The sequence below is a fragment of the Nuphar pumila genome, chromosome 2, assembly GCF_984573655.1.
Source record: "Nuphar pumila chromosome 2, dmNupPumi1.hap1.1, whole genome shotgun sequence".
In the NCBI taxonomy this organism is placed as follows: Eukaryota; Viridiplantae; Streptophyta; class Magnoliopsida; order Nymphaeales; family Nymphaeaceae; genus Nuphar; species Nuphar pumila.
In genome coordinates, this window is record NC_143250.1 from 138,221,596 (window position 1) to 138,245,583 (window position 23,988).

Consider the following 23,988-nt stretch of genomic DNA (forward strand, 5'->3'; position numbering starts at 1 on the left):
CTGCCTCAGTCAACTCATCTCTAGCTATGCAGCCCAAGTACTACAAGAGGGTGAATTGAGAACTTGGTGCCCTTTTTATTCATCAGAAAGGTATTACATCAGCATGAACACACATCTTTCTTATTTGTTGTATGCATGTGTAAAGTGGCGCCATTGTGAATGGCCCTTTTACTTTTCCTTTCCCTTTTTCATGAATTTACACCCAGGAAAAGAGTGGGTTGGAGACGGTTATAAGATCATTGCTCAAAAATATTCACCACAAAGCCTAAGTGTACATAAGCTAACAGAAGTATGACACAAAGAATTTGCAGGCTACACATCCAATGTATAATTTTGCCCACACATCCAATGAATGTAACAAAACTAACAACAGCTTTCACAAGCTAGAAAATCAATTTCAAATGTCAGAACTCAGTAGTTCTACCAAGTTTAAAGTAGGGGCTCCTCTACATTGCTCCACTATGCTGCTGTCAGTTCCTTTGCAGCTTCATCTACCATATACATAGTATGACCCCTGTGTATCCTATATTTCTGTAAAGAAAAGCATTAGTAACACTTCAAATGCAAGGTAACAACATCTAGAAAAATTGCAGTTTCATCAAGATATTCCCTCTCTGTGAAGACATGCAGGCACAACTCATTCAACAATAAACAATCAGTTTAACTCATCACCTTCTACCAATTTTGCTGAAGATCTATAACTAATTTTTCCTATCTGAAATAGAAATAGAATTTATTTTCCTCTTTAAAAAAAAACAATCAATTTAAAAATAACCCTAGTTCAATGAGAAGTAAGAACGGCAGCAACTGAATTTACAACAAAAATAACAAGAGAATTAACAAACCTTAGAAACTTATCTGTTAGCCCGAAACAAGGCTAATACTTACCGTACTGCAAAAATTTACAAAACATGTTGACTTGCAGGGTTACTTCCTGGAGCAGCCGAAATCAGTAGATGGAGTTGTTTCCCTGCTTATATGCTTGCTATGTGCTTGAGTATTGAAAACTTTCTAAAATCTCAATGTTTCATCCCCCGATACAGACGCAACAGTACATCTATGTGCCCCCGAAGAAAAAGAAAATCAAATAAGAAGCAATGTAATGTTTTGGTATTGTATGTGATGAGAAATCAACTTATTGTAGTTCTGTTTTTCATATAGACCTGGGCCATGGATAAAACCCTAGAAGCATGACCTGCTAGTTCTGCCATCTCAACCATGGACGGATATTTCCACAGTATCAATTTTTTATGAGGCAACCCATGGGAACTTAAGATTTCTGTATCACTCATACTCCACAAAAGATAAGAAACTTGGGAACCAGTGCCAATGGACTTCAAGCAACATCCACTACATGTATCCCAAAACTTAATACGACCATCTGCACCACCGCCGCCTGATGCGAGCAAATTGCTCTGGAATGGACACCGAGCCAAGGCCTTAACTGCAACAACATGGCCATGGAGTCTATGAAGGCACCGAGAAGCAGCCCTCGTATTGGATGTCATCACCGGATCCCACACATGAATAATGTCACCATTTCCTCCGCTAACAAACTGTTGGCCTGAGCTTGACCATTTTAATCCGCAGACCTCCTTTTAGTGCCCTCTGTATATTTCAACTACGTGAGACTGAATCCTTGCATCATTGTTGATTACAAGATCATCCCTCCCACCGGTAGTGAGAATTATGGGAATTCCAAGCAAGGGAGCCAACTCTTGATTGATGACCGCCTCTGAGAATACTTAACTACAGAAACAATGAAAGGGATTCAGTATATTAAAACACAAACTATATCTGACAAATCCAACAGCAGAAGAAAGTATGACTTGAAGCTACCAAAATACAGGCAAGTTGAGAATACCAAGAAGCAAAACACAAGAATGGTCGTTAAGAAACGCAACACATTGAAACACCAAAGATGAATTTTAAGCCTCTGAAGCATACAATAAAGAACATGGAGACAAGAAACACATCACGTAGATTGTGTGATTATCACATCATTGATTTGGCATGCGTTTCTCCAAAAGATCACCAAAGTCTAAGTATAAGGCCTGACTTGTTGCAAAAGACTTTACTCAAGAAATGTATCATCTTATCCCTAGCAGTGGATCATGGTTGGGCTCTAAACCAACTTGATGTTAAAAATGCATTCTTACATGGTGACTTGAAAGCATTAGTCTACATAGAGCAGCCACGAGAACACAGTGAAAGTGATCCAATCAAGCATGTGTGCAAGCTTAAGAAGGCAATATATGAGCTAAAACAAGCCTCTTGGTCATGATTCAAGAGTTTTTCTCTGAAAATACAAAGACATGGTTTTTACATATCTTCAATCGATCCTTTGTTCACTAACAAAGGTAAAGGATACATGATTGTTTGGTTATATATGTGGATGCCATCATTATTATAGGAAGCTCAAATAAACATATTCAGAAAGTAAAGTACTGAACAAAACATTTTAAGACTAAGGATCTTGGCCGGTTGAAATCCTTCTTGGGAGTTGAAGTTGATAAAAGGAAAGATTGTCTATCCCATTTTAAGCCTCATTCCTGTACATCAACAGTTAAGTGTCAATGACTAAGAGTTATATAATGATCCTACTGAATATTGGAGTATTGCAGGAATGTTGCAATATCTCACCTTCACTAGATGTTGTGAATGCAGTAAACCAAATGTTCCGATTTATCATAATCTATGAAAACACCAGTGCCAAAAAAGGAGGTGATCTGGAGGCTGGAGAGTACCTGCTTGTTGGTATCGACATCCCAGAGCTGAACATTCGAATTGTTCAATCCAATGGCGATATACCTACCATCTAATGCCCAACCGACACTCATAACAGGGCCGTCCTCCTCTTCTATGGTCGCATGCAAACGAAAAGATTCATCGGTTTCATCCCAGAGTTGGACGCTGCACCCAGGAGCGATGGCAACAATGATGGTACTGCTCTAGTCGAGCAAATTCAGATAGTAGTCATCCTCAATCTCAGGGGCAAGAAGAACCCTTTCGGCATACTGATTCATCACAGCAACCGGAAAGAAGGAACAATCAGTAAAAAGCAAAATCACAGAAAAAAACACAAGGGAAAGGAGAAAAAGGTACCTGAGGAATGCTTCTGAGAGGCATAGAGGGCCGTGGTGGGTGCGAAGCAGACATACTGAGACGAACTCCTTAAGAAGAAGAAAACAAAAAACCATCAAAACCGCAAAAAAACGGTGAAAAGATACAAAAAGGAAGCAGAAAAAACAGAAGTGAACAATCAACTACCAAATAACAGAGAAACCCAACAAAAAAATCCTCAAGAAAATTGAACAATGGGCAAAAACCCATCATTCATCACAGGAAAAAAGAAGAAAAGGAATTCGGAAAAAGAAAGAAAGGCTCCGAAAAAGCACACGAAGCAGAGGAGATTCTTACGTTGGGGTGTGTTGGGATCGATCGATTTCCTGCAACCAATGGAAGGAAAACAGAAAAAAGAGTGCTGGAGAGAAAGGCTATTCTTCCTTAAAGCGCAGAGATTGTGCTCAGAGAGAGAGAGAGAGATCCTCTCGATCCGTGTTGAGAGCGTTTAAATTTATAGAGATGAAGAGAGAGAGAGAGGCGGTTGATCTTGATTTTAAGAAAGTGGCCGTTGGCGAGATAGACATGCTGTGCCCCTTCTTTTCTTTCATTTTTTTAATCAAAAGATAGACAGGCGCGTTTCCTCGCGGGTCTCGGGTCGCGTTCCCTCCCGCGCCATTTTTGGTTTTCTTGTCAGTTGCCACACGCTAAAGAGATTAATATTCGGATCGACCTGAATCCGACTCGAGCAATATTCGTACCGGGTTTGGGTCATGATTTTTGCCAGGTACTCAACCCGTTTTGACTATTATATACTTTTAATAAAAAATAATTTAAAATTACTTGAGTCCGGATTTGGTATTCTATTTTAGTGACCTAACAAAATTTGACCCAATTATTAGTTATATGAACGGGTCTAAGTCAACCCTAACCCGGACTTGACCAGACCCATTGACAGCCCTAATCAATGGTGTTCCATAGTCCCTAAGAGTATGTTTGATGGCTCGTTCCGTGCGTCGCATGTGATGAAAAAGACGTCAAGAACCCGATAGTTAACAAACATTGAACACGTTGGATGACATTTCACACGTCCGCTGTGTTCATTAAGCAGTGTAATTTTCGATCCACCCCCTCCTTGTTACAAAATAAACAGGAACGAAGGGGATGAAAAAAAATATTGATGGGTGCATCGTTGATGCGTCCAGTGTTGTGAGAGGCGTACGCCTCAGTACCTGAAGCGTACGCCTCAGAGGCGAGGCGCACGCTCAAGGTACTGAGGCGTGCTGTGATGCGCAAATTGCCGGTGGATCCACCTACTGAAGCCTTCCTTCATCCCCAAGTCTTCCTCCTCCGCTCGATTTGTCGGCTGTGCTAACCCCAAGTGCCGGTGGATCCACCGCCAGGTGCCGGCCAGCTGCTCCACCACCGCTCCCTGCCTCCCCTCCCACCGCTTCACTTTCATACCAGTTGTGAGAGGCGTACGCCTCAGTACCTGAGGCGTACGCCTCAGAGGCGAAGCGCAGGCTCAACGCCTCGCTTCGCCTCATCGCATTTAACAACCTTGGATGCGTCTCTCTCTCCACTGATTGAGCAAGGGTTTTCGAAACCAAAGGAAAGCCACATGAAGGTATGGTTTCCCGGCAATGCATCTCTCTTTCCATTGATTGAGCGGGGGTTTTCAGAACCAAAGGAAAACCATAATAAATTTGTTAAAACATGTAAAATGGTGGATGAATCAGGTCATATGATCCAAAACAAAGTAATTCGACCCATTATTGTTCAAGTTCTTGTCACATCATCATCAAACAACGAACATTTAGAACATAACATTTGAGTACGGTCCAAACAAACATTGGACTTGAAATAGTTGTTACGGAGCAAACCAAATCAATGTTCTGTTTCATTTTTTTGTTCATTTCGTCCAATCCTGAACAAGCCATCAAACATACCCTAAAGATCCGTTCTTAGAACGAAACCTATTCAACAGAAAAAATCCAAGGAGAAAAGTTAGTGGAGAAGAAAATTAGGATGCAGTTTCTCACATGGCAGCGATTAAAGGTACATTTGTATGCCAAAGAAAGAGCCTCCGTGCATCATCATATGTGGAGGTTCTTTCCATGGAAATGAAGTCCGACCCACCCCCATCGGACTTTGTTTTTGCAGAAAAGTAGGGGCTCCCAATGAAATACGAGCTTCTTTCTTGGCTAAAAGAAAATCATGTCTTCCAACATGAGGTTATGGGCCCACGAAAATGCATGGGGACTTGTGCCTTGTCCTGACCCATTGACAACCCTAATCAATGGTGTTCTATACTCAGGCCAAGATCCGTCCTTAGTACCGAACTGATTCAACACAAAAATCCAAGAAGAAAATGAATAGGATGCCGTTGGTTTTCTCACATGACAGCCATTAAGGGCATGTTTGGAAGTGATAAAAACTTTCATAGGAAAACCAAGTTTTGCTTACTAAAGTTTTTTATATGAGAAGTTTTTCAAAAGAAAGTTTTTCGCTTGTTTGTGTAGTACGAGAAAAATGGGCTGGAAACGAAACAGAAATTTTTTGCTTGTTTGTTTGTGCAGGAAAAAATTTTCCTCCTAGCTTATAACAATAAAAAATCAAATACGATCAAGTATGATATATTCAAGTCAATAGAGGGAAGAACTATATCCATTTTTAATTGCATAAACGCAAACCCATTGACACGCAGCCATGAATAAGAAGCAATTCAAAGATAAGGCAAATTGAAGCAAAATAACCACAATGCCATAAAACAATGTACAAGACAAACAACTGAAACCTTTTATTTCCTTGAGAAAGTAAGGATATATGAAGTTCAACAACATACTTTCACCATGTAGCTTTTTGGCACAAAATTGCAGAAACTGTCATGGGCATCATAACTTTTGAACATTCATGAAGCTTTCATTACATAGGGATTGCAGAAACTGTTAAATGTACCCACTAATAAGAAGAGCAACAAACTAACATTGAACCTGCTTACCCACAATGGGAATCCTTGAGACTGTTAAATTTGCAATAAATAAAATAATAAAACAACCCAAGAGTTCAGTAAAGATATCAAAGTAAGCTCCATGTGTTCAATGTGAAAATCAGAGCATCGGTAGGCCAATATAGCGATTTGTATTTTTCAAATTCTTAGGCAAATTTCTATTACAGAGTGGACTTCTCATGTCCAACACAGAAAAATCACTCAACAATAAACGAACTTGGAAAGCAAACTTCAACCACACCTGCATATGTTTAGTGCGGCAATCAAATCAGATCAAGTATTAGGATTGACTTGAAGTGAAAGAAAGGTTGGGTCAAGAATATGGGAGATTGAATATTTTATTCTCACTTGATCAAAAAAAGTAGAAAACAATACATATATCTTGTTACAAATTATCTTGAAAAGAAAAACCATTTTCCTTGATTTTAGTTAATTTTTCTTGATTCCAACCAATCCTCCTTTCCTTGATTTGAGTAACCATGTGATATCAGCCAACCATTTTCCTTGATTGTGTGATCCTCTTTTCCTTGATTTTAGTCCTTGATATCAGCTGATCATTTTTTTCTTGATTTTAGTAACCGAATACAACAAGAATGGTACGATAAGATAACACATGGTAAATATACATGTTAACCAACATTTTCTTTCTTTTACTCTCCCTCAAAATTGGAGCGTGAGGGTTGAGTACGCCCAACTTGGTTTTGAGACAAGAGAAATGATCAGTGCCAAGCGCCTTTGTAAAAAAATCTGCATATTGTGAATGCGTGGGAACAAATTGTGTTTAAATGAGTCTGCTTTGAATCTTCTACTGCACGAGGTAACAATCAATCTCGATATGTTTGGTATGCTCATGATATACTGGATTGGCGACAATATGAAATGCTGCTTGGTTGTCACAATGCAATGTCATGGGTTGGGAATGATCAATTTTAAAGTCTAACAACATATATTTGATCTATGTGAGTTCACAACATGCTAGAGCCGTGAATCGATATTCGGCTTCGATCGATGATCGTGACACCATAGATTTTTTTTGGTTTTCCAAGAAATAAGGTTGTCCCCAATTATGACACAATAACCGAATGTGGATCTACGAGTCATTGAGCAAGAGGCCCAATCTGAATCACAGTAACCAACGACTTGAATCTTACTGGTGGATGACATCAGAATCCCTTGTTCTAGAGAACTTTTGATATATCGAAAGACCTTCATGGCAACATCCATATGAGGCTATCACGGCTTGCTACTGAACTGTCTTAAAATGTTGACCACAAATACAATATCAGGTCAGGTTATAGTCAGGTATAACAACCGACTCACTAAGCGCCTATACGACCTGGGATCTTCGAACAAATTTCCATCTTCATTATTAAGTTTGATATATGGTTTCATGAAAAATTGACTTGGTTTTTGTAACGACCCCAATCCAGACCCTTTTAAAAATGCGGAATAATTTTTTTTTCTTCTAAGAGTTGCGAAAACCTTCCCAGAGATCTGGGGTCCTCACAGTTCCACTTTCCATTGGATAGCCCATCCACCACAAACGAAGTTGCAATTATCATCCATATCAACCAACTAAAACTCTTTTATTAATGAGTAAGCAAATTTCAAAGACAAGGTTTTCTTCAACTGAAAGTAAAGTAACAATTTCAGAAATTAAAAGAACTAAAAGACAAAAGATAGAGCCACTAAGTCCTCTACTGAAGCCGACAAACCCAAGTATAACTCATCCATCCCCAGATGCATGTCCAACTTCCCTGTTCACCATTTCCTGTGAAAAACCAACAAAGTAGGGTGTCAGAACCGAAATTCTGAGCACAGCTACTTATAAAGAAACCAGGTGAGAGAAAGAACATGGATAAGATTTTATGCAGTGATTGGAGTGAGTGCAGATATAAAATTTGCAACATTTAAATATCTATAACTACCAATGATTTCATTTACTCACCAATCAATAACAGTAAACAATGTCATATATCAACAACTAAATAACCAACCTTTCAGCATGATTTCACAAAGTAAAGCGTATGCTACCACCAAATGATGTCATGATATCAAGAATGATTTAAACATGCATGATCTAATGCATAACAGAAAAATGCATGATGATGTGCAATGCATGATTTCTTCTGTTATCTTTCATTTATGTTCAATCTTTCCATATGCATGCCCTATTAAATGCACACATCTTTAAGTTCATCTTTTTAATTACCGTGGCCCGCGGATACACCAAACGGGTACAAACCCCGAGGTCAAGTAGGTTCCCAGGGTAGCTTAACACACAATTTATATTTTATTACTGGGTTCCAACTGTTCCCTTGCGACTTACAGTGTACAGTTGCGCTAGAGTCTGTTTTGCTTTTGTTGAGTCTGATGTAAGCTGCCCGGTTCAGGTGAATTAATACCCCGAAGGGGCAGCCCGTATACTTGAACTGTAATAGCCTGCGGGCAAAATTGTGAATGAATTAAATGCGTTGAGCTTTCTTTTGTTCACCCTCGTTGTGATTGCTTCTTGTGATTGCAACTTCTCTCCCTCTATTCTCTCTTGCTCTCTTGCACTCTGATCATAAGCTTCCGCGACCGGCAAGCGAGCTGACGAGTAGGCTTGCGGCGGTAAGGAAGGACCGTCGCGCCGCGCTGGCCCATTGAAGGAAATAGGCCCGTGACAAGTGGTACCAGAGCCCATTCTCGTGCTGGGGAAGGGACTCCGGAGTCGGTGTCGACAGACACGCCGACAGGCTGCGATTTGTGAGTAAGACATCGTGGCGCCTTATCAACACTTGCGCAACACCAGAGGCAAGGCAGTTGCCGAAGCTGAGGAGATGGGTTCACCTCGGGGCCAAGAAGAGTTGGCTGCAACTGTTAACAAGTTGGTGAAAGATGTGACTTCGCATGATAAAGCGATTTCACGCGCATGTGAATCATTCAATGGATTGAATGATCTGGTGGCGAGCCTGCAAGAGCAGGTGAACTTACTAATGGGGCAGGTCACTTCATTGACGACTACAGTGACCGATCTTGAGTTGAGGAACCGTACATTGCAGCGAACGGTGACCCTGAATGGCGGAAATGGTGAGAGACCATCAAGGATTGATGTACCTAGACCCGCAAAATTCAATGGTTCTCGCGACAGCAAGGCCATTGAGAACTTCTTGTTCCACGTAGAAGACTACTTGGATATCCAAAATGTGACCCTTGAAGATCTGAGGATCAAGGCTGCACCGGCCTTACTTGATGGTGATGCTATCGCTTGGTGGAGGCGGAAGCGCAATGACATGGAGAGGGGTCAATGTGTGATAGACACCTTTGACGACTTCAAAGTAGAGTTGCACAACTACTTCATGCCAAGAAATGCGCAGAGACAGGCTTACCGAATGGTTCGTGAACTCAAACATACTGGTTCGTTGCAGGACTATGTCCGAACGTTCCAGAAGCTTATGCTGGAGATACCTAACATGCCAGAAGACGACATGCTCAACTGGTTTATTGTGGGACTTCAACCATGGGCACAGTCCGAAGTGGAAAGGAGCAACCCCCGTATTTTGGAAGATGCATACGTTAGTTGATACTCAGCGCAAACCTTTCACCCCATCAACCAAAGTTGGGAAGAAGCCTGACCACGGAGGCAAGAAGGATGAGCAGCGCAACGATAAAGGTGAGGCGTCGACACGCCATCAATCCGAAAAGAAACAGAACTACACAAAGCATAACAATAGCAACAAGGGTGCAGTTGTGACATATTGGTTCTGTGGTGATAGACATATCGCCCGGCAATGCCCAAAGCGCCTTGTAAAGGACGACGGGCAAGCCAATGCTGCACAGGAAGAATGCAGCGATACTGAAGGCAGTGACACTGAGACCATGCAACCGAGGATGGGCGCCATGCGATCGATTAACGCAGCTAGAAGTTGCGCAGCTAAGAACATGCAGGTCAGTAAGGAACTTATGTACGTAGAAGTCATTATGAATGGAAAGTCTACTTCGGCAATGGTAGACTCCGGGGCCACACACAACTTTGTCTTGCGGGAAGAGGCAGAGCGGTTGGGCTTGAAAACAGGGCCAAAGCAGAGGACTATCAAAACAGTAAACTCTGAGGCCAAGCCCATTCTTGGTGAAGCAAGAGATGTGGCTACTCAAGTGGGGAGTTGGGTCGGCAAAGCCAACTTCTCTGTGGTGCCCCTGGACGATTTCAAGGTGATTCTGGGTATGGAGTTTCTGCGAAGCCAGAATGTGATGATGCTGCCAAAGTTTAACACGTTGACGATCATGGGATCAGACCTGTCCCACACAGTGCAGTGCCTTACGCAGAAAGGCAAGTCTTCAGTGTTATCAGCAATGCAACTGAAGAAGGGTGTCAAGCATGGGGAGCAGACATTCTTAGTTGCAGTGCGTGCAAATGAAGGGAAGGTAGAAGCAGCAGTGCCGCCGACCCTAGCCCCTCTATTGGAGGAGTTTCGGGGGGTGATGCCTCCGGAATTGCCAAAGCGTCTTCCGCCAAGACGCGAGGTCGACCACAAGATTGAGTTGACCCCGGGAGCAAAGCCTCCCGCAATGGTTCCATACCGTATGGGGCCAGCAGAGTTGAAGGAGCTGCGCAGGCAGCTAGACGAGATGTTGGACGCAGGCATTATTCGTCCATCAAAAGCCCCATTTGGTGCCCCGGTCCTTTTTCAGATGAAACATGATGGCTCTAAACAGTTATGTGTGGATTACCGGGCCTTGAACAAGGTCACGGTGAAGAACAAGTACCCATTGCCATTGATAGCAGACTTGTTCGATCAGCTAGGCAGTGCCCGTATCTTTTCCAAGCTAGATCTGCGATCGGGTTACTGGAAGGTGAGGATTGCCGAAGGTGATGAGCCGAAAACAACTTGTGTCACCCGCTATGGTGCTTACGAATTTCTAGTAATGCCATTCGGGTTGACAAATGCTCCAGCCACGTTCACAACTTTAATGAACCAGATTTTCTACCCTTACTTAGACAAGTTTGTGGTAGTCTATCTGGATGATATCGTGATCTACAGCAGTAACATGGAGGAACATGTCGGGCACTTGCGAACAGTGTTTCAGGTGCTGAAGGAGAATGACCTCTGTGTTAAACGAGAGAAGTGTCTCTTCGGGCAGGAGGAGATCAACTTCCTTGGCCACGTTGTGGGGCGTGATGTGCTGCGTATGGATGGGCAGAAGATAAGGGCCATCCAGGAATGTGTTCCGCCAAGCAAAGTGCCAGAATTGTGGTCATTCCTCGGCTTGACAAATTATTATCGGCGTTTCATCGAAGGTTATTCCCTCATTGCTGCGCCCCTCACAGATTTGTTGAAGAAGAATCAGGTATGGCTCTGGACAGGAGCGTGCCAAGATGCCTTCGAGGGCTTGAAGAAAGCCTTAGTGAGAGAGCCAGTGCTGCGACTGCCTGATCATTCGAGACCCTTCGAAGTCCACACTGATGCCTCAGACTTTGCCATTGGCGGGGTTATTATGCAAGACGGGCATCCGATCGCATATGAGAGTCGTAAGCTGAAGAATGCAGAGAGGCGGTACACAGTGCACGAACGTGAGATGACTGCCATTGTGTATTGCCTCAGGACCTGGCGGCACTACCTTTTGGGTGCCGAGTTCCTCGTCAAGACGGACAATGTGGCCACGAGCTATTTTCAGACGCAAAAGAAGTTGACGCCCAAGCAAGCTCGATGGCAGATGTTTTTGGCTGAGTTCGACTTTGCCTTAGAGTACAAGGTTGGAAAAACCAATGTTGTGGCGGATGCTTTGAGCCGTAGGGCTGAATTAGCTGCTGCGCGCGCAGAGCCTTCTGAAGTGCATTTGGAGGGTGCATTGCTGATTCGCATCCGCGAGGGTACACAGCAGGATCCGACCGCACAACACCTTGTTTCTCTGGCGCAGGCAGGGAAGACTCGACGATTTTGACTACAGGATGGCCTCCTGGTAACAAAAGGGGGACGCATCTTTGTACCACGGTGGGGAAGCCTTCGCCGAGAGCTACTCAAGGAGTGCCATGATACACTATGGGCCGGTCATCCTGGTCAGGAGTGGACCTTAGCACTCTTTGAGCGCGGCTACTATTGGCCGCAGATGAGAGACGATGTTGAGGGGTATGTGCGGACATGCCTCATCTGCCAGCAAGATAAGGGGACAAACCAGAAGGCTGCCGGTCTCCTTGAGCCTCTACCAATTCCAGAACGTCATTGGGAAAGCATCTCTATGGACTTCATTGTTAGTCTGCCAAAGGTAGAGGGCCTCAGTTCTATTTTAGTCGTGGTGGATCGTTTCTCAAAGTATGCCACCTTCATCTCAGCTTCCAAGGAGTGCCCTGCAGAGAAGACTGCAGAGTTGTTCGTAAAGCATGTGGTGAAGCACTGGGGCATACCAAAGAGCATTGTGAGCGATCGCGATGCTCGCTTCACGGGCAAGTTCTGGCGTGAAGTATTTCGGTTACTTGGCTCTGATTTGCTGTTTTCAACAAGCTTCCATCCGCAGACAGATGGGCAGACAGAGCGCATCAACGGGATACTGGAGCAGTACCTTAGGCACTTTGTTAGTGCCAATCAGAAAAATTGGGTGAAGCTCCTTGATGTGGCACAGTTTTGTTATAATCTGCAGAAGAGCGAATCTTCAGGCCACAGCCCGTTTGAGATAGCCACGGGGCAGCAGCCACTGACCCCGCACACTCTTGCCGCACAAGAAAAAGGAAGGCCATCTTTCGCCTATCAGTTTGTTCGCGACTGGCACGAGCAGAATGAGTTGGCGAAGGCATTCTTACACAAAGCGGCAAAGAGAATGAAGAAGTGGGCGGACAAACACCGTCGGCCCGCAGGGTTCCAAGTTGGGGACCAAGTGTTGGTGAAGTTATATCCTGGTCGCACAGGCATCTTCCGCGGGCGGCACCGCGGACTACTCAGAAAGTATGAGGGACCCTTCACCATCACAAAGAAGGTGGGCAAGCTGGCATATAAGCTGGAGTTGCCCCCAGACTTCAAGGTGCACCCGGTGTTCCACGTGTGCAACCTCAAGCAGTTCCATCCAGATGATGGAGACCCAAAATGCAATGTGCCGCAACGCGCTCCCATCATGCAGAGGGCCCCGGCAGCACAACGGGCCGAGAAACACCTCAGTCAGATCCTTCGTCACAAGGTCAACTACTTGGGACAAGCGAAGAAATACTTGGTGCAGTGGGAGGAAACAGCGGAACCAACGTGGGAGCCTGCATTTCGAATGAACAGCCGCTACCCGGCTGAAGTCAGGGCTTACCATGAAACAGATGGCGCCGAGGACGGCGCATGATTTGAAGGGGGGAGCATGTTCCATTGCGACTTACAGTGTACAGTTGCGCTAGAGTCTGTTTTGCTTTTGTTGAGTCTGATGTAAGCTGCCCGGTTCAGGTGAATTAATACCCCGAAGGGGCAGCCCGTATACTTGAACTGTAATAGCCTGCGGGCAAAATTGTGAATGAATTAAATGCGTTGAGCTTTCTTTTGTTCACCCTCGTTGTGATTGCTTCTTGTGATTGCAACTTCTCTCCCTCTATTCTCTCTTGCTCTCTTGCACTCTGATCATAAGCTTCCGCGACCGGCAAGCGAGCTGACGAGTAGGCTTGCGGCGGTAAGGAAGGACCGTCGCGCCGCGCTGGCCCATTGAAGGAAATAGGCCCGTGACACCAACTTAGCCCTCGACCGATATCAGGAAACAACACCATCCATCGGAACATTAAACCTCCATATCTAATGTCGGGGACACAAGGGACACCCCACACCCACAAGTGCCACTTCCTTGGTGCCATAAACTCACAGCTGTGACTAACACACCACTCCCGGGTAAAGTGGCGGGCTCTCCCTAAAACCGTGGCCAGGAGAAGAACCTCAATATCGGGTTCAGGGACAACAACGCACACGGAGTTTTTGTATCCTCACAGTCTCCCCAAGACCGGATAACTAAGATTCTCATACTCCAGATGAGATATCCCAGAATGTATATTCACTGTTCTTATAATATTTTTAATTAAGTCCATTTCTTTAAGTTTGCCACACATATGCAAAAGTAAAGTGAAAACCCCGCATCCTTCCTTGCAGGGACCCATTTCGGGACTCCAGCCCATATAAACCATTAGAACAGTGTAGTAATGTGCCAAATCATCTTATGTGGTAAAAGTGGTGTATTTAAAACCTATGTGAAAGCACCAAACCCACGGCTCTCCAGGCCGATGATGGTCCAACCAGGCCATCAATGCATCACATCACAAAACAAAAGTAGTGTTTTATTTATAACACTAAGCCAAAGTGCCAAAAGCATATGCACATATGAAATAATAAACTCAAACATATGCATGTCATAATTCATTCATATGAAATTTCAATATGTGTGTGTTACATACATCACATATGAGTGTTCACCAATGCACACCTCTTTTGAGTGTGTCAGTATGCACATACATTACACATTCTCATCAAGCATACGTGCTCACAAAAATATCAACAACCGATCTATGATCACATTCATGATTGCACAAACAGTACAATAAGATGCTAATATAACATTTTACATATTCACCGGGCAAAATGTAAATTTCTGCACATGCTAGGGAAGGTGGTCGGGCTTACTAATCCCGGACCCCTATCCTCCTAACTAAATAGTCAATTCAGTCCAATCGACTGAGCCTGTCAACCATCCCAGCCGATTGGGTCGTCCAACCAAATCCACTGTTTATGCTGACACAACATAAGCTTTCATCAAATTTTTGTTCGCATACCGCTGAGGATCTATACCAAAAGGAAAGCATGTGGGAACCATATAAGAACCGACTATCATGAGCAAATTTGATTTTTCAGAATCCATGATTACAGGTACATTCATAGGGACTCACTCATAATTTAAATGATGAATCTGATTAACCAAACCAGCTATATACATATGCTGCATGAACATAAACAGTCTCAAGCATAAGCAATGTTTTCAGCTATTATGCATGAATGAAATCAGTATTATGGATAACGCTAACTTTAACCACCATAGTTAGCTTAATGCCTGTATACCAACACATATTCAAGCTGTTTATCCTCACCAATTCTGCGTCAAAACAACCCACGCACACACATACAGTTTTATAACAGGGATTTTATTTTCTGTTCAGCACTAGAATAGCTCATGGAAGGTGGGCACCTAACAGGTATTTTTCTCGGTCAGAGTTCCAGTTATACTAAAGGATATCTGGTTCAGGATATACTGGTGTCAAAACCCAAGAAGGCAACCTAAGTTGGACTTCTTCAGGACAGTCTACCATAATAAGTAAATTATTGCAATGAAGTTAATCCTGCTAAGTTTTAAAAAAGCACAGAGAACTATTTAAAACACATCGACTTCATACTGTCAAACGCAACTTCATTTGCATAGTAGATTCAGCCTTTAAAATGAATGTAATAGCCAAAAAGCAATTGTTCCAGGACACCACTAGGGAACAGTTATTTAAACTACGCAATATAAGGAAAAGAATAAGCTTGTGAAATACAGAAAACACGCTTTGATCTAATCAATAGGATGCATAAACCATGTACTACTGTTGAAACTCCATCATGTTCATAGAACAACATGCACAATGCACCTCTAACAATTCTTGCATAAGAGCTCGTGATGCCCAAATTTTTATGCAGCAACTTAATCTAAGCCTTCAACCTAAATTAAAAATAAACTCAGCCCCTATGGATTGAACGTACACCGCATACATATTTTTTTTTTTTTGAATCATACGAGTCACAGGCCAGCACCCAGCCGACTGGGTCTGCTATGGCCCGAATCCAAAAGAAGTAGAGCACCCAGCCGACTGGTTCGGCTGGGACCCTGCTAACACAGCACCCAGCTGACTGGGTCGGCTGGGCCTGTCGCCCCCTACCAATGCACTATTGGCCTGCAACATGAAACAACACATTTTTTTTTCAAGCATATATGATTATTGTTTTCATAAGCATATACGATTTCAGTTTTCCGATTTCAATATTTAGGGCATATTAAGAAAACCCCCAAATCAATTTGATTTGGGTATTTAGGGTTTATCAAGAAAAACCCCCAAATCAACGTATGGAATCGAACCCCTGTTCGATTCCTCACCCAGGTTCGAAGAAGAACCGTACCTTTTGAAGAGTATTCCGGCGATCGGATGCTGGGGACGCGAAGACACGGTCGGCTGGGTTTGCTCCTTGCTGCTGCCGTGACAAGGAGCTCGTTGGAGGGCTTTTGATGGCTGTCGCAGCTTTCCAGCGACCTCCTTTCCTCCGACGTGTGCGCACCGAGCAAGCGAGAGAGATGGGGAAAGATGGGGAAGAGAGGGCCCGAGTGAAGAGGGCATAACCCTCTCTTCACTCCCCTTTTATCGACCCCAGGCCCCCTCCTTCCTCGCCGAGATGGGAGGGGGAGGTCGGTTACGCCCTACGTAACACCCCCTTCCCCCCTTTCCTTTCCTGTTAGGGTTTATCGGGCAACCCTTATCGGGTTGCCCTTTCTGTTTTAAAAGGGCTGTTAGTTGGGGTGGGGCTCGGGTCCGAACCCGGGACCCGCAACCCGGCCCCAAAACAAAATGGGTTCACAAGTGGATCCAAATGGATCCACTGTGGATCCTCGAATTAAATTAAAATTTTAAATCAGAAAAATTTTCATTTATCTATTATTACCCTTTAAATCAAGATTTCAAATAAATCAATCCTAATTACCCCCTTTATGGGTCCTGGATCCGTAATGTGGATCTAGGCCCAAATTGAAAAATTTGAAATATTTTCTAATAAAAATCTCGGGTTTTACAGTTTTACCCCAATATATCCCATATCCTGTAGAATATCGATTGAATATTTTTGTTGGAATATGAAAATTTCACTTTTGGATCTTGCAACTTTAATGTCAAAGAAATATTTGAGTTGTCCAAAGTCCTTCAATCGAAATTGTTGATTGATATGGGACTTAAGTTGTTCTATGTATGCAACATCACTTCTTGCAATGATAATATCATTCACGTAAACTAGAACAATTGTATGCCTTATTTATAGCTTTTAAAAAAAATTAATAATCAGTTTGAGATTGTGAGAATCGTTCTTGAAGTAGATGAGTTGACAACTTGCAAATCAGTTTTTAAAGGATTGTTTGAGGTCGTATAATGACTTATGAAACCTGCAAACTTTACGCTCCCCTTGAATAGAAAAACCTGATGGTAAGTTCATATACACCTCTTCATTTAGGTCCCCACGAAAAAAGACATTGTTGATGTCTATTTGATATAGATGTTAATTTTATTATTGCGATGGCTATCAAACATTATATGGTTACCAACTTAACAATGGGGGAAAATGTCTCATTATAATCCACGCTTTCAATCCGAGTGTAACCCTTTGCCACTAGGTGAACTTTATACCTCTTAATGGATCTATCATAGTGATGTTTAATTTTGTACGCCCATTTGCAACAAATAGGGTGTTTGTCTACACGTAAATTCATAATCGACCAAGTATAGTTCTATTTCAATGCCCTAATCTCTAAAGCCATATCATCACGCTAACATTGAAACTTCATGTTATGAGAAAATGTTTTGGGTTCTGAGTGTTGAAAAATGATACTTAGAAAATATCGATGTTTTAAAAAATGATCATAATATATGACTTGGGATAACTCATGATCTGTGCTGTGAACCTTCTCTCTCATGTTAGTTGATTGTAGTTTGGGAGCAACCATGTAATAGCTATAGTCTTTGAGATGCGATGTTGGTTGACAATTTTTTTTGGATCTTTGAATATGGACTTGAGTGGGTTTAAGGGTTCCATGATTAAGGGGTTTAGGATTTGGATTATGAATCTTATTTTCTTGAACACCAATAGATTCTTGGATCTCATAAAATTGATGCTCCAATATTGATATGGGTATGACTCATGAGAATCGGTGTCAACAGATTCACCTGAATCATTGGTTGGCCAAACGATTCAAGGTGTGTTGTGTACAGCTTGCCCACACCAAAAAGCAAAAAGAAGAAACAAAAAATCAAAATGGAAACAATGATTTTATATTATATAATAGTGAAGAAGAAACACACATAATTTAGCATTTTACACCCCAGCTTGCCCATCAAAACAACTGGGTGCACTTAGCTAATTAACATGCGTTTATTTAAGCATCAAGCCCATGTGCTTCATGAAAACCACATGGATGCTTAAGGGAGGGGTTGGCCCTTGGCATACAAGTTGAACTCTTCTTGGGAGCAGCATCTGAAACCGCAGCACTGTTTATATTGCGAGAGTGAACAGAGGAAGCAACCACGTGTAGATGAACTGCTGCCTCTTCCAAACCCTCCACGCCCAAACAATCCAAGATGCCTACCATGACTCAAAACAGAAGACTGGGCTTGGTTATGCAGGGTGCTTTCGGCCTCATCGAAGGCATTCACGACCGCGTCCTCCTTGTCTGAAAGAGTTGAAAAAAAAAGCAAGGATGACGAAACTTGGCCCTTGAAAATATCATGATAAAATCGCGATATTTGTGACTACTCATGAGGATTTTTTTTTTGAATATATAATCAAAGGAAAAAACCCTCCCCATCACCGACAACACATTGGTTGGTCTCCGCGCCCCCCCCCCCCCCACACACCACCCAGCTTTAACCTTATGGCAAGGGACACCACCTGTGGGTTTCGAACTTGTGACGTCCCATCAACTTGGTGACATTCACAAGTTACCCCTGCCAGATGAGCGAAGCCCTTGTGGGCAGTGTAAGGAATTGATGTATATTGATTACAAGACCAATATATACACACAGCTTCTAAGCTGTAAGAGAGTTTTGATAACTTGGTAATAAAAAATAGGCTTTTTTTTTTAAGATTTCATAGAAAAATGGACTTAGTTTAAGAGCAATTAAGGTCTACACTATATTCAATCTCATCGTCTATCTCACTTGGGAGCGGTACATCTCAGTTGGGGCATGTCACAGTGAGGCCATCAAATGAGATGTGCAATGGAGATGGAATATAACCAGTAATTTAGTTATATACAATATGACCATACATGCACTCAATAAAATGTAGAGATGAAAGAAACAACAGAAGAAACCAACCTTGTATCTCAAGTTCTTTTGCAATAACTTGAGAGAAGATGAGGAGTAGGGCAACAAGGAGGATGTGGAAGTGGAAGGCCTTAGATGCCATGCCTGTCTACTGCTTGAATAAGGCAACAGGCAGATAATTAGGAGCAGGGCGTGGAATAGAAGCACCATTGTGTCCTTATTTATAGAGAGATGACCACCCTCCCTCCTTGAACAGGTGGTGAGCCTCTACCGATTCTAGCGATAGAAGGTGTCTATTTTGAGAATTAACAGAATATGTGATCAACAGCCTTTTGACTTTTTCACTTCTCCTAAAAAAATTCTATGAGAATCCCAAGGGGTGGAATTTTTGCAGTCCATCAATTTTTATTAAGTTGAGAGTAGGGGTGTCATCCAGTTTACCCAGACCCGACCCATACCAAACTCTATAGGGTCTGGGTATGGTGATAAATAAGAAGACCCGATTAAGACCTGAAGACCCGATTAATACATGGACCTAAGTATAGTTTGTGAAATTTTATACTAGACTGGGGCCCAACCCGAGTTTCGATTAAGACCCACAAATTTTCAATGTAAAAATGCTAAGAAAACATTATTTTACTGGGTATGGCCCGGGTCTGGTTCAAGTAGTTCTTATTGGGTCCGAGTAAGGTTTCTCTTGTGGTGGGTCAGATTAGACCCGAGTCTGGACCGATACCATACCCGAAAATCGGGGCCAGGTCTGGTTTCTTTTGGGTATGAACCAAACCTGACCTGTATACACCCCTACTTGAGAGCAATGTTGTTAGCCGATTCCAAATGAATTGGTCCTTAGCCGATTCAAAGGTGGCCGCCCATTCACCTATCATTTCAACTGAAGTTTTTTAATATTTTAAGTGAGTTAAATTTTTTTAATATTTTAAATACTTTTTTATTTTTAAATGATGTGTGTCATCTAACGGTGAAAAAGTACCCGTTCTATTCAATTTAGAAGTTTTTTGAGAAACCGATTCACCTACTCAACCAATTTTAATAACATTGGTTGAGAGAGAGAGAAAGAGCACGCCAAGATATTTGCCTACTCTCATGATTTTATCTTTGCCATTCTGACCAATTGAAATCTTTTTCAAATGATAGTTTAATATTGGATTCTCAACTAAGGGCACGTTTGGAAGAAAGAAAATTTTTCCTATAAAAAGTTTTGACAAGATGACTTTTTCAAATATTTTTTTTAACTTGTTTGTATAGCATGAGAAAAACAGAATAAAAATATGAGAAGGGGGGGGGGGGGGGGGCGTCAATCAGCCCCCTCTCACAGAAATAGAGGGGGTGGTTGATCATGCCAGAGAGAGAAATATTTGAAAATGGTGGTGATGCAAGAGCAGAGTAGCATACCATCCGGGTCCAACAGATCCATTTGGATCTAGTTTCACGTTATGGTTTTTATTTGAGTTATATCTAGTTTTGGATATTTTTAATTATACAACAAATCCATTTTGGATCCAAAATAGACGTAAGGTTTATCGTGTTTCCTTTTAAATATATGTTATTTGGATTTCTGTGTTCAAGGTTGGTGAATGAGAATTATTATTTTCTTGAGTTTTATGCATTCTTTTTCTTGAATTTTCATTGTTCCTGATTTCATAGTGTAATTTCGGTAGGAGCAGCATAACATAGTTTTTTGTAAATCAAGCCCTCTCGATTTACATCAATTTGGTATCAAAATATCTTCTCGTAAATCAAGCCATCATACATATTTTGGATTTGGATTAGGGTTAAACTAGACCTATCCCCCTTAAGTCTCGATCCAGTATCTCACTTAACACATTCTGGATCGAACGAATCAGTATGTTCCCGATCCAACCGGATCTTCACCAATCTTATTATCTTGACTACCCAAACCTAAATCCAATTCATGAACCAAACCCAAAATCAACATGTTCAACACCAAAACTACCCATAACCTATAAAACCTATAAATTTTGGATATTATTAATAAATAAATAATTCATCTTTATCTTTAAGTTAGAAATATATTTTTATCATTTAAATCTCATTTATTGATGTTTAAATGCTCAATTAATCATTTCTAGCTAACAAAGGTAAATTTGGTATTTTTAAAACTATTTTAGATATTTAATAATAAATTATATTACTTTTAATCAAAAACATATTTTTAAGAGTTTTGTAAAATTTTGGTACGATATCATTGAATTTTGAAATTTACTAGATGAATTTAGTAAGTTAAAAATCTTAATTTTTAACAAAAAGGTATTTTGGTCATTTTAATCAAAAGTACTATTTAAAATATTTAATCTATGTTTTACAGTAATCAAATTTGGTGAAATTGAGATGTTGGTGTATGCAATGTTTTCTACTCAACAGTTAATATTTATTGGTAGTTCATCCTATCTTCCTAGATTTTTTAGGATTTCATATTTTTAGAGCTTTTGGTATTTTCGACCACGCACCAAGTGTTTGGTGCATTGTTGCTTGAGCGATCTTTACAGATTTCAAAACCCCTCAGTCTTTTGAGTTTTGATTTGTTATTCTTCATATTATTAAGGTAAGTTTCTTTAACTAGACTTGTAGAGAGCATGTTTAGGCACTAATTGCGTAAAGCATGATGTTGTTATGCTAAATATTTTATTGAATTACAAATAAAAGTTATGTGCACACACCGCATGTAGTTGTGGATATTTAGGGTTGTTATGGTTGCCTATATATTTAACTGATTTAAGTGCATGATATACTAAAAATGTGATAGTTATGCTAAGTATCAAATAACTATAAGTCAATGTGCATTAAATGTAATGCAATATGAAATGCAAATCAAGTAAATGCCCCTGGTAAATACGTGGTGCAAATGAATCACCCAATAAATTTATTTTTATTATATGCAATACTTTCCTGCTCACACACCATTTAGTTGTGAATATTTAGAACTGTTGTGATTGTAGTTCGAAGATCATGCTGAGTATTATTTAAATGTATGATAATAGAAGTGATTTTCTTGTCGTAGTTCGAAGATCATACTCGTCATGATTTTAGATAACGAAATATGGAGTGTTTGTATTGCAGGTATATGTTTGAGCATGTATTTATGTAAATGAATATTGCTTAAATTGATGTGTTTGACATGACCATATTGAATGCTAGTGTGAAATAATAATTGTGTAATCATGCACAAAAGCATGAACGATAGAATCATATTCATGATAGGATTATGTAAATACCGTTATGCATGGACTGATACGTCCCATGCTCTCATCAACGAATCATGATTTGTGTGAATGCTATATATATACTATGTGTGAGACACATTATGGATGAAATGTTTGCTTTGCATATTGATTCATGTGGCGAAACAATGCATATATGACTTGAATCCTGTGTGCATAACTCGAACTATATAGGAGTTGCATATGTTATGGTTTAGTTGCTTAGTATTATAAAATATGCATGTTCACGTATGCATGCATAGAACTCATGTTTTAATTATGCATGCTTCAAATTTTAATTTATGAAATGCAATGTTCCTTGTGGCGATGATATGATGTGTAAGATAATATGCTTATATATGATATGATTTAAATGCCACATGATATGAAATTATGAATGCATGTGATAAAAGTTTAAGTTCAATAATGAACTATGATTCATGGAACCATATTAGTTAAATGTGTGATTTTATGATTTAAGTGTTATATGAGGTGATGTATGATATGATGTATATTGATTTTATACATGCATGTGCTTGTGTTGGTCGCTATCGACCTTAAGAGTGGTCAATTGTATTAATGCATGTATCACAACAGTTTTTACTAGATATTGTACACATTGAAGAACTGTTCCCAAAGGATTCTCTATGAGGGTGTGCATGACCAGATCAAGTAATTCGACTAAAGTTGTAAGTTTTTGTGAGAAAGTGCATTATCCAAGAGTGGGTAGCCCATGAAGACAGTATATTCCTGTGAGAAAGTGTATTATTCAAGACCAGACAAACCATTCGTCTAGAGCGGTAATTACTTGTGAGGTTGTATATTTCTCAAACTCAGTGATCCGGCGTAGATCTTGTAAATCTTTATTATGAATAAATGAAATGTTATGATGAATCATGATGATCTTCTGAGTTTATTGAGATAGTCAGCTATAAATCTATTAGATCCTTATTGATTTTAGATCTTGATATGAAATTATAATTGTGATGCTTATGTTAGCGTATAAATGAATGACACAACACGCCTATAAATGAGTAGGTTGACTTATTAGGTGAATTTTACATCATGCCTGCATAGTTTTGTTGTAAATGATTGTATTATGATTGTCTGATTTGAATATATCACACCTATGTATCATGATTGATGTGTACCATGAATATCTAACTGGTTTACTTAGAAAGTATATGCATGTGTTTCACATTGACACGGTCAAATATGATTTAACCTATTATTTATAAGAATTATGAATGTATATGAAAATGATGCAATGACTTGAATGTCGTAGATGCATGTATATATTCAAGTGATGACTTGTATGTTTTGAATGCATATGAAATATGTTTTATGATGTGATTTCATATTTGATAAAATATTAAGTGATGAAATGCTTTTAAATGCCTTAGGTTTAAATACTTGAATGAATGACTTATGTGATGTTGTCTCCTTGTTTGTCGCTTGATGATTGGTGAATAATATATCATGTATTTACCTTTAAATGCTTGATATGTTTTCTTTAAATTTGAGTTTTGGTTGCTTTACCAGACTTTAGCAAGTCTAAGCTCATTTTATAGGCAACAGGTAATGTAGGTAAAGTATAATGAGTAGTTGGAGTGAATGACTAATCGAGCTACATCCTC

General features: G+C 40.8%; 1 pseudogene; it reads right to left on the minus strand.

The window, feature by feature from the left end:
* Positions 1–1,011: 1,011 nt before the first annotated feature.
* Positions 1,012–19,254, minus strand: LOC149847289 (cell division cycle 20.2, cofactor of APC complex-like; annotated as a pseudogene).
* Positions 19,255–23,988: the final 4,734 nt, after the last annotated feature.